At 41.1% G+C, this 12,929-nt stretch overlaps 1 protein-coding gene across 1 annotated transcript in view; it reads left to right on the top strand.

Moving 5' to 3' along the window:
* Window positions 1-12,929, top strand: part of Itprid1 (ITPR interacting domain containing 1) — a 96,743-nt gene that overhangs the window by 69,790 nt on the left and 14,024 nt on the right. The gene's annotated exons all lie outside the window — the stretch shown is intronic.

Genomic DNA, 12,929 nt, shown 5'->3' with positions numbered 1-12,929 from the left:
GAAAAGAGAAAATACCAAGAGTAACAGCGACTATATCCAGAATCATAGAACACACCCTAGAAAGCTGAATAGCTGAAAGAAAATTACCGATAGGAACCATCTAGCTGTGGGACAATACTTTCAATTGTTTGATGTTCAGTAACAATAATGGTATATGAAATACATTTGAACCTTATAGTACCAATAATCAAAATTAATAGCATCCTATATGTCTCTGAATTACCAGAAGAAAAATGCAACCCAATGAAATCTACTACAGTTGGCAAAAGAGACAACACTGAAAAGGGATAATAAAGCCAGATACAGAGTGCCAGACGGTGTGAAGAATGCTTCAAGTCTCCTTAATCTTCCTGTAAGTCTCTAGAAAAGCTGTTTGTGATGCAACTCAAAAGCTGCATCATAAAAAAAGCAAAATGGTTCAGTGAAGAGAGTCACTTGCAACCAAATCTGCTGAACTGAGTTGATCCCCAGAACCCACATGGTGGAAAGCAAGGACTGATATCCTCTAGTCTGTGCTCATGCACTATGGTCCGTCCACCCCCACACTCAATAAATGATTGTAAAATAAATCAGTTCTACTTCAACACGAAGGTGTGGTCAGTATTTAAATATACCAGTAGAATGACATAAGGAAGATTTGTGTCCTGCATCTTGTAGATGAGTGAGAGCTGCCAGAAAGGCTCACAGACTAAATTCCAGCTCATCAGAAAACCGTCCTGAACTAAGAAGGAGCCTTATTTTCAGATAAAAGTGGAGACATTCAGGATGGGATGGCCATAGACATTGTGCTGATTTTTCAGAACAAAAGGAGTTGGAGTTTCATCCAATGCAACCTGCTTTTGCTCCGTCTTCCACAGTCGCAAAAGTCCATTACATAAAATCAAAAGCGATAGGACCAGATGAACATCAAAATAGCCATGACAGAGGAGTAAATTCACCTGATGAAGAAAATGATTTAGAGCTCATTAAAATTTGATGTACACTTCAGATAAGAAAGCAAAAAAAGTGAAGAACTAATTGAATGGGTAAAAATATACCACAAATATGACAGTTCAAGTAAGAAGACAGTTAAACCATGTACTTTTAAAAAATATGTACAGAATATTTTTTAAATAAGAATAAACTTAAGATGAGAGGCAGATGTATCATTTTCATTTGTAAAGAGAATGGGATTTAAAGAGTAAATATTTGCTGGGCAGTAATGACACATGCCTTTAATCCCACCACTCAGGAAACAGAGACAGATGGATCTTGGTGAGTTCAAGGGCGGCTTGGTCTACAGAGAGGGCTACACAGGGCTAACTCAAAACAAATTAATTAAATAAATAAATATGTACTAGATGAACTTTAAACAGTAAACTTTAAAATTTTTTTATTTTTAAATACTTTTTCATACAATATAGTTTGATCATATTCTTTACCCTCCTACCTTTCCCACATCTTCCCTCCCCTCCCTACCCACTCAACTTCCTGTTCTTTCTCTCTCTTAAAACAAAACAAAACAAAACAAGCAAACAAAAAGCACAAATCAGGCAGAGAGCATGAGCCCTTCCCCAGGTGTAGCTGGTATGCTCACTGTCACACCGCTGAAGACAACTGACTTTCCTTTCCCAGTCGCTGTCACTTGCAAGAGGTTTCTTAGTTAGGGCGGGGACTTTGTGCCTTCTTCCCCCTCTCTGTGCTGGGATTTTGTCTGGTTCAAATTCGTGCAAGTCTGTGCATGCTGTTAGATTCTTTGTAAGTTTTGGGTTTAGAAAATGCTATGTCTTTGGAGTCGTCCACCCCTTCTGGCTCTTATTACCATTCTGTCTCATCTTATTTTATATATCCCTGAGCCTTGAGTGGTAGAGTTTGATGCAAATGTACCATTTGAAACTGAGTATTTTAAAGTCTCTCACTCTCTGCTCATTGTCCAGTTGTGGGTGTTAATTGCTGTCTAGTGCTAGAAGAAACTTCTCTGATAAGGGAGAAGCAATGCACTTAACTATGGGCATAGCAATGAGTCATAGGAGTTATTTTATTTCTACGTTCATTTAGCAGAACAATGGTTGGTTTTCTCCTGGCTCCCATGACTTATCTAGTCTCAAGTTCTTGACCTCCTTAACAATATCAGATGTAGGTTCCATCTCATGGAGTGCACCTGAAACTAATGTAAAGGTGGTTGGTTATTCTGCTAACATCTGTGCTACTATTGCGCCAGTGGCTACATCTTGAAGACAGGCCACTATTGTAACTTACAGGGTTAACAGTTGGGCTAAATAGTAAACTTTTAAAATGTCACTAATTCATAACTCCATATGATTAATAATAAACTATTACAAGCAACACTTTAAGAATAATAGTTTAAGAAACTAAAAGTTGTCTTTCCTGGATTCTGAAGCACATAAAAGAGAGAGTTCTATTCTGAGAAAATCTAAGTTTTTACACATGCAGATACACATTTTAGGAATTGTTCATAAGAAAAAAATTGCAATATACTACCTGAAAAGAAGGAGGCTTTATTGTAAAGTAAGTGGACGTTATTACTCTATAACACATACATGTGCACAGGGGCTCAGTGAAAACACACTGAGCTGTAGTACATAGAAATACTAGAATTATCTTCCCAGGCGATCAGATTACGTAAGACTTTTTCATTTTCTAAGGATTCTTCACCATTGTGAAGTCTTCATTGTTATAATAGTGAATTATTAATGCTCGATGGTATCAAGTCAAATAACTTCATTTTAGAGAAATATTCTGCAGTGACTAAGAAATGTAACTATGCTCACTAAAGAGTGAAGGAGGAACTGCTGAATGTGGAGCAGCGAGAGAGAAAAGGAGGAGGAAAATCCTCAGCCTCAGGAGCTTGAAAGGCTTCAGCTGAGTGCGTGCGCAGGGATGCTCTCCTATGTGCTGTAGAAATCCTCTACATGGGAAGCTGCTACCGCGAGCTTCTGGCATGGGTGCAGGCACTAACTCGTCTCAGAAAGGTTTCTCCAAAGACTTCAACAGACCATCTTTTCTTCAGTTCCAGGAACAGAGCCAGGGCAGACACGAGCTCACAAGAGCAGGCTCTTCGCTGACACTGTTGCAGCATCTCGGGCAATAGAAGAGCCCGGGGGACCCAGTGCACGTTTCTTAGGAATGAAGGGTTCCCCAGGAACATCTATGGCTGGGCCTCTATGCCCTGTTCTTTTCACCATATTAGCAAAGACTCACAGCAGGGATGTTTGGGAAAGCCAGAGATGACACAGATAGATTTCAGAATGAAAATCAAGCAATCAATGACAGAATGAACCTCGAGCTCACAGGAGCCAAAACAAATCTCACAAGGATGCAAACTGAGTCATTCATTTAGGTTTCAAACCAAGGACAGATCTCAGAATAACCCAACACTGCGGACACATTTCTGACTGACCTGTGCGTGTGACACTGAACTATACAGAGAAGAGAACCACTCTTCTTAGTTCCAAGCCGGCTAGACAGCATCTCAGTTCCGGAAGCTAGATTTGGTGGCTTGGTATTTGATAAATTGTGATAAGTGTTTATTTAAAAATACAAGTTACCTGGAAACCCTGTCCTGTGAGGTGGACCAGGGGTGAGGAGAAATGCCTCTAAAGCCTATGTGCCATCTTCAGAGAAGCCGCTCACATGGTTTGTGTGGTCAGAACACTACAGAAGCATTTCCTAAAGCTGTGTGGTTTCTGTCACATGAGAGAAATCCCCTATCAGTAGAGTGTATAAACTAGATGGATGGTAGCTGGAAGGAAGGCTCTGGAACAGTCTCAATCTTCCTGATGCTGAGACCCTTTGATACAGTTCCTCACGTGGAGACCTGCCTCCATAAAATACTCTAGTTGCTATTTCATAACTGCAATTTTGCTACTGTTATGACTTATAATAGAAATGCCTGTATGTTCTGATGGCCTTAGGCAACCCCTGTGAAAGGCTTGAGACCCACAGGTTGAGAACCACTGCTCTAGACACTATTGCAGCACTTCATGGTAGGTAACTCTGTTTTTATTTCTTACGTGGGGACCTGAAGCCAGCCCCATAAAGGTGTTCTGAAGCATTTGAAATAAAATATGTGAGCTCCCTTTGTGATAGCCACTGCAATCCAAACCCTCCTCACTGCTTCCTGTTGGGCAAAGCAGCCACAGCTCACCTCTGGCTTCCTACCCCCTCCTGGGGCCAGCTGTTCTTGTCTCACCTGCAAGTCTACACCAGTTCTAAGACGTGCGGCTCAACCTGAGCTGAGTGCTGAACTGTCACAGAACTTTCTACTCTGGGATAATGAATGAGCTAGACACTTAGCAATTAAACAGGTAATGTAGAATCTACTGTTGTGAATGGTTAGCCCTAAAGTTGAAGGTTAAAAAATGTTTCTTATTCTTTATGATTTCTGCATACTTCCTGCCCCTGCATAGCCCTTTCCTTTAACGTCCTTCTAATTTACAATTCATCTACAAATCTTTTTGTTTCCTGAGATGCTCTGAACTCAGACTATTTTCAATACAACTCAGGCGCTTTTACTATTGACACCGTCCAGAAAGGCGGTTCCTTTAGTTAGAGGGCCTGGCGCCTCCATGGTTAGTGTAATGCTGCCATCTGGTGGTCATTTCTACAAAGTGCCTGAAGCGTTTTTCTCCCTGGCAGAGCCGTGTTAACACAGTACAGCATTCCCAACTGAAAATGTAAAATCTAAATCCCAAAAGACAATTGTGCACTGCAGACGTTGACTTCTAATGAACATTAACACTAGCCGCAACAGTCATGAATAGTGTAAGCAGTTATACCAATAAAGACTGAATGATGGTTAATGATGCTTTTTGGAAGGAACTTCCCTGTAGTTAGACAAGATATTTTTATATTCACGGTTTCACACACAGATTATGGGGTATTAACCTTCTAACAGCATAGCACCTCCTACATAGGATAATTGAAACCCAGAGCTGGTAGATCTGGCTATAAATCTTCTGGATGAGTCAGCTGGGTGTTCTAATGGGACGTCAGTAAAACATATTGAGTTTAGCCTCTTTGAGACATGGGATAGACAGAGTTGAGAAACTAGAATTACTGAGGGCAGGAAGAACCAGCAGAGAGTTTTGGTGGTGAAAGATCTCATTTATCTAATTGGTTTAGAACAGAGAACAGCGAGAACAGAAGCTTTTGTGATAAGCCCTTGTTAGAAGAAGAAAAAGGAAAAAAAAAACTTTATGGAACAAGGCAGAAAAACAGGGCCTCTATTTATCAGGAGCTTTGGCTCCTTGGAAGTAAGTGACCACAGAGGGTCCCCTGGCAGTAGGCACCCGTTCCAGTTCTCCTAGACATGATGCCGCAGGCTTCAGGACTGGATGGGACGGCCAGCTGTGCCAGTACCCCTTCCATCAGTCTTCAAAAGCCACGTTCCTGTTCCGGAAGTCAAGCTCTCCCGCATGCGAGTTAACTTGAGGGTGTGGCAGTGATAAATGAGGTTCATTTGTATTTGTCTGTTTTCTTAATAATTCATCATAGCCGTCCTCAGCTAGGCGATTTCTCATCCTTTATCTTTTTTTTTTTTTAACTCCCACAGCCCTAAGGGAATGTTTAAAATGGGAAAATCCAGCACCTAGCTGTTGATAGTCACCGAAACCCCTTTGTAAGACTCAAAGATCTTCATCGCCTAAAGAAACTAACCCATCTGAAAGCTGGCCCACATTTTTTTTTTCAGGATGCGCGCATATGACTTCTAATGCAAACATAAAATTAAAATTCTTTCTTTCTGAGAGAATCATGCCCAACTGAGTTGTTGAATCTCACCACGGAAGTGAAATCTCAGGATGACCCTTTGCTGAGTTTAATTAAATTCGGAGATTTCACTTAAGTGAGACTGAACAATTGTGTGGTTTACACGAGTATAGTTAATGGAAGGTAACTTGTTAATACCACAAATACTCACCTGCTTGAACAAATAACTCCTGCGATGTAGAGACACTTAGTGCTCTTGTCTGTTACAGTGAGTCCCCCGTACCCAGAAGAGCTTCGTTTACCTGCAAACCTTGCACTGAAACTATTAGACATATGCTGTATATACTGAATGCATAGACTTTTCCCTTTGCTACCCCTTACACTACATAGTACATCAACTTTTATATACTGTTTAAATTTTATTAGGTATTGTAGTAATCTAAGACAAGGCAAGGGAAGATGTGTGTATGCCACATGCGAGTATTGTGGCATTTTGAGTAGAGATTTGAGTATCTAGAATTTGGTTATTCTGAGGGGTGGAGTTTCTTTTCCAAGGAACCAATCAGCTGCAGATCTCTCAGGGACCAACGTATTTCCATTTGTACCAGGTTGTTAGAAGCAAACCGAACATGGACAGATTTTGGCTTAGTGGCAAATATTTTGCTTCCTCTGAGCATGGCAAGGATAATAGCAGCCGTTAGCCATCAAACATCACATCTCTCGAGCTCCTGCTCTAGAACAAGAATCTTGTAGGGGTTCTCTGGGAAAGAGAAGAACAATGGTGTGCTGGGAGTCTTTCACAGACATGGCTTAAACCCTTCACCCAAGCAAATGGCTCCACGTCCTGTCTTGCCTACCCTCCCCAAGGCTTAAGACCACTTACCGAGGATGTATTGCTCTTAATGCTATAGTCAGGGATGAGGAAAGAGAATGTGGAAGTTAGTCCTATTTTCTGAATGTCCACTGTCAGGGGCTCCCAGGCTGAGCAGAAACCACAGGCTGACAGGTGCCCTAAAGCATATAGGGCAGCTTAAAATAAGAAGTTCATGTGGAAAGTGTTCAAGAATGGTCTGTCACTCACCTCCTGAGTAGACAGGCTCTAGGTAAAGTAATCAGGACAATGTACAAAAGATTAAGAAACCTACACCAAGCTTTTAGAATGATACACTATAATAATTATCTACTTCTCACATAAATTACAAAGTAGCTGATTTTCTTCCTAACTTCAAAAGGACATGAAGAAGTTTCTTGAAATAACATTTTTATTTATTCTTTGAAAATTCCATACATTTATACAATGTATTTTGATCTTATTCATGTACTACTACCTCCCTTCAGTGCTCCCCAGCACTCACTCGTCTCCTCCTTTGCAGGTAACTACTGCTGCAGGTAACTACTGCTGCAGGTAACTACTGCTGCAGGTAACTACTGCTGCAGGTAACTGCTGCTGCAGGTAACTGCTGCTGCATGTAACTATTGCTGCAGGTAACTGCTGCTGCAGGTAACTGCTGCAGGTAACTGCTGCTGCAGGTAACTGCTGCAGGTAACTGCTGCTGCAGGTAACTACTGCTGCAGGTAACTGCTGCTGCAGGTAACTACTGCTGCAGGTAACTGCTGCAGGTAACTGCTGCTGCAGGTAACTACTGCTGCAGGTAACTGCTGCTGCAGGTAACTACTGCTGCAGGTAACTGCTGCTGCAGGTAACTACTGCTGCAGGTAACTGCTGCTGCAGGTAACTGCTGCTGCATGTAACTATTGCTGCAGGTAACTGCAGCAGGTAACTGCCGCTGCAGGTAACTGCTGCTGCAGGTAACTATTGCTGCAGGTAACTATTGCTGCAGGTAACTACTGCTGCAGGTAACTGCTGCTGCAGGTAACTGCTGCTGCAGGTAACTACTGCTGCAGGTAACTGCTGCTGCAGGTAACTGCTGCTGCAGGTAACTACTGCTGCAGGTAACTGCTGCTGCAGGTAACTATTGCTGCAGGTAACTACTGCTGCAGGTAACTACTGCTGCAGGTAACTGCTGCAGGTAACTGCTGCTGCAGGTAACTGCTGCAGGTAACTACTGCTGCAGGTAACTGCTGCAGGTAACTACTGCTGCAGGTAACTGCTGCTGCAGGTAACTACTGCTGCAGGTAACTGCTGCTGCAGGTAACTACTGCTGCAGGTAACTACTGCTGCAGGTAACTACTGCTGCAGGTAACTGCTGCTGCATGTAACTATTGCTGCAGGTAACTGCAGCAGGTAACTGCCGCTGCAGGTAACTGCTGCTGTTATCTGCAGCAATGACGGATGTCAGGTCCAGGAGCTGTCATTTCACAGGTCTCTTCCCCATTTTACCAGCTCTTCCATTCTTTTTGTTCCTTCTACTGTGTTGTTCCCTGAGCCTTTGATACTGTGGGAGTGGGCTAGAGGGAGAGGTTAATTCAGATGATTCATCCACAGCGGAACACTGGTATTGTATTGTACCTTTACTTGACACTTTCACCAGGTGTCTCTGCATCCACTGTTACCCAAGCAAAGACAAACCTGTGGGAGGAAACATAAATATTAGAAAACAATTTGACAACATCATCATTTAGCCAAACAACGCCTGCAAGTCTCCCCTCTAGGACCTTTAGTCATAGATTTTATCTGGTGCACAGTATCAGGCATGAAGAACTTCCTGTGGGGTAGGGCTCAGATCCAATCAGAAAGATGGTGTTTACACACCCAACTATCACGCCACTACTGCTCCAACGGACACATCTACTCAGGCAGGTCAATATTAAAGCATGTGGGATCCACATCTGGATAAGATTGTTGATGTTTCTCCTCTCCCAGCAAGCTGGATTGCACCTTCAGGCTCTATGTCAGATACCCATCAGAGAGAGTTTCCTGGTCAGTACAGGTTGATTCCTGTATGTCCTACATTCAAAGCGAGTGGTATCTTTAGGGATAGGGACTTACCATTTAGTTGTGGTGAGCAACCAAGAACAGTAGTAGTATCCCATATTGATTGCACTAACTCTGGGACCTCTAGCTAATAACTCATCTAGAAAGCTATCCCATGCCCAACACTGAGGTTTTCATTTAAGAACCAATGTCTTGCCAGGTGATGGTGGCACACGCCTTTAATCCCAGCACTCAGGAGGCAGAGGCAGGCGGATCTCTGTGAGTTCGAGACCAGCCTGTCTACAAGAGCTAGTTCCAGGACAGGCTCCAAAGCCACAGAGAAACCCTGTCTCGAAAAACCAAAAAAAAAAAAAAAAAAGAAAGAAAGAAAGAACCAATGTCTTCTTGGAGCAGCATTTTCTACCCATGAAGGCATTGTGTTCAAACTCCTTTTCTTTATGTTACATTTTTAAATTAGCTTGAAAAATAGTGGATGCTCATTAGGCTTCTTCATCGTACCCTCCGTTAACTCATCTCCCCTTCCTTCTCTCCCCAGTCTCCCTATCTCCACTAAAACCCTTAACCCTGAAAATCATCCCATTTTTCTTGCATGTTGACCATGTCCAGCCGACGAGTTTTAATACTAGTTGAGTTTGATTTTAATCATTCAAGTCTTAAATATATTACACAAATTAAGTATTATAAACTGAATTTCCCATAATAAATGGTAAATATTAATTTTCAACCGTGGACAGTAAGCAAATGTTCTATTACTGGGGTTAATGTTTCATAAAAATTGAATGTTATACTTAAAAGCATTTACTTGACAAATTCCTTCCAAATAATCTGTTTCATGTTATAATAGTCCTTATTTCCATAGATTCATAAGGTTTTTTTTTTATCCTGCACTATTTTATTATCAATTCGGCTTACATAGTCAGTCCCTCCCCCCACACACACACAGCTGGGGATCAAACTCAGGCCTTTAACAATGTTAGGCAACTACTCAGCCACTGGGTTTGCCCCATTTTTCAATTATCTTTTGAAAGGAGTTCAACTGTTTTTGAATATTTGATGCTTCCTTTCAGGATCTTTACTGTCTGTCCTCAAAAGGAGTTATTCACCTTTATTTTCCCTGGATTATGTGCAAAGCCAGTTCTCCTTCTGCTTTCATCTTTTTTCACCGTGTATGTGGGGTCCATCTGAAGACTTTCTCTCTTCATTGCTAGTGCTGGATCATTTGTTTCTGAGGTGCCTAGCTGCAGTTCTCTTCATAGTCTGGGTGCTAGGGATTTCTTTCTGTCAAACATGTTAAGTGGTCTCCATGCTCTGTGGAGTTTTCCAGTTGTTAATATGCCCAGTTCACTGATTTAGTTTCACCCCTTAAAATCTTATTTTCCGTATTCGATTTGGAATCCCTTCCCTAATTATGTCTTTTTTCATTAACTTTTTATTGCAGTCTTTAAGTTGCTTCTATTCTTATCAATTATAAACTCTTCTAAAAATTTAATTTTGATCTTCAATTTGGTTCAAGTCTTTAAACACATATACACACAATGCACACACACACACACACACACACACACACATATATATATATATATATATATATATATATATAATGTACACCTTCAATGTCTGCACTCAACACATATATATATATATGGCATATAGTCATAAGTGACTGATCATTCTAACACCATCATTAATTCTTCATTGGTTTTCATTTGTTGGGTTTCCCCCTCCCTGTTTGGGTCATATTCGCCTGCTTCTTTTATAGTTAATTATATTTCTTCATTGACAATTTCCTTTATGTATATAATGCATTTTGATTGCTCCCCCTGCCAGTTCTTATCTCCCCCTCCATCATCTTACCTACAAATATTTCCCACATCTTCCTACCTTTTTGTTGTTGCATTGTGTGAGTCATTATGTTTCATAAGGGCCATTCTGTGTGAGCTTAAGTTTGAAACTGTGCATTGAAGGAGTAAGCAAACATTTCACAAGTCTGGTGTCTTGTAGGAGATGCTAAGCAGTGTAGATTTAATTTTGCATGTGGTAAGTATTGCTGTTTTCCGAAAAGCTATTCTTAAGCATCTCCTGGGGCAGAGTTGAGTTACCAGGAAACACTCTGATGCATTTGAGACTTATTTTTAAGACAATATGAGGAATCACAGCAATGTTTATTCTCATACTCCTTACTCCTCACATGGGAGTCAGGACCTTCACTGTGCTGTGTGAATTAATGAAGTTTTCTAATACGGCAGGTGGGAATCATGCCCTATTCTTGGCCCTGGGTAGCTGTTGAGCCCTGTTTCCTTCAGTTCCTTCAGATAGGCCCTCCCCTATGCCGGAGCAAAGCTCCAGAGGGACCCTAGAACTCTTCCACCACAGGACTTTTCTTTTCTCTCACCATGCCGAGCAAACTCTAGATGGCTCGGTCTTGCTAGAGTCTTAATTCTGTTTCCTTCATTAAATGTGTCATCCAAGCCTCTCTGAGAGTTCCTGTTCCTGTCCTGAGGCTTGTAAAGTAGAGGCAGAGATCTGGGTAACCATGGAGCTCAAACCACTGAGACTGCTTAGTTTTTGCTCTCATGAGTTGATGTCTGCTGTCCTAAAACATAGCAAGAACCATTTCTTCAAGTGCTTTGTCCAGTATCTGATTGTTTCTAGAGGTAGAAAAATTCTAGTCCCTGTCACTCCAGCTTGCCAAGATCCAAAGTCCTTTAAAGGTTGATCTTGGGTGAATATTTCCATATTTTATCCTTAACAAAACAATGAGAAGTGATGGCTATGCCAGAGAAACCTTACCTCAAAATTTCCCTCTGAGTTCCTGTCTCATATAGGTTCAACTGTTCAATGCTTATTTCTCTTGATTCCTAGTTTTTCAATTTCTTGAGTCTGAATTAAAAAATATGACGTTTGAACTTCCTAATTATAGGAAGGCTAGCACCCTTCTTCCTGTTTTGACTCCAGGACAACTGAACTAGACATGGGCTGACTAGACCACCTCGGAGATCATTTCTATTTTGTCAGACACATGACAGTCAAGACTAGCTAAATACAGCCCTACAGGGAGAAAGCATTGCTATTGATGAAGGCATCCTCAAGACTTTGTCTGAAAAATCTAATTATTGGCTAAGATCTTTAAGCTTTTCTTCAGCAGTTAGCTGTCTAAGCAGAAGAAAATTATGTATTTCTCACTTGGGTATCAGATATCTAATTATCATATCTATCAACAATCACCTTTTTATTTTTTTTTAAAGTTAGGCACAGTGTTAAAGAACTTTTAATACACTCCATAAATAAAGTGATCACAGATTTTGTTGGTTCTTTCTTGGAACACAAGATGACAAATAGGAATGATGGACTTGGAAACAATTACCATGAATAGACACAAAACAAGTAGAATAGAGGGAGCACAGGAGAGAGGGGCAGAGACAGAGAGAGACAGAGAGACAAAAAATAGAGAGAAAAGAAGAGAGAGAAGGAAGACAGGAGAGAAAAAAGAGAGAAGAGAGGAAAGAAGGAAGAGAGAGAAGGGAAAGAAGGAAGAAAGAGAGGAAGAGAGGGAAAGAGGAAGGAAGAGAAAGCTAAAGTAGAAAGTTTCAGTCTTCCTCTTTGAAACACGAGGTTTTGTGGCACAAAGGATATACAGATGTGATGGTTTGTAGAATTAGATTCCTGTGTTTCCCTGCTCAAGACATCACCAAAGTAGCCTTTATGAATGGGAAACTTTAACAAATGTGTTATTTAGTTCTTATATAAAGTCCGAAATCTTCTTATTAATTTCCCTCTATTGCGTGGAATGGAACAATCACCTTTTTAATAACCAACTTTTAAGCTCACACTTTGTCTTTTTCCCAGAGAAAATGAGACCTTCTAATGTTAGTAATTACTACCGGGGGAAAATGGGAATCTGATAATTTGGACTGGGGTGGAACTCGGTTAACAGTGTTTGCTCAGCATGCATGAAGCCCTGGAGTGGCCCACAGCAGTGTGAAAAACTGAATGTGCTAAGTATAAACTTTAGTCCAAGTTCAGAAGGTAGAGGCAGGAGGAGAAGATGTTCAAGATCATTCCTGTCTTGGCTACGCAGTGAATTTGAGGCCAGCCTGCAATTTGAGACACTGCCTCAAAATAAAATGCCATAGTTTAATCTTTAGTATACAGAACAGCTACCAGGCACCTATTCTTTCAATCTCAACACAACACAGCACAGCACAGCCCAAAACAACACAGCCTAATACAGCACACCACACCACAACATAGCACGACAAACACAGCCCAATACAACACAGCGTACCACAATACAACATAGCACAACACAGCCCAATATAACACA

The sequence above is a fragment of the Arvicola amphibius genome, chromosome 2, assembly GCF_903992535.2.
Source record: "Arvicola amphibius chromosome 2, mArvAmp1.2, whole genome shotgun sequence".
NCBI lineage: Eukaryota > Metazoa > Chordata > Mammalia > Rodentia > Cricetidae > Arvicola > Arvicola amphibius.
This window is presented reverse-complemented; position numbering and strand designations above follow the sequence as displayed.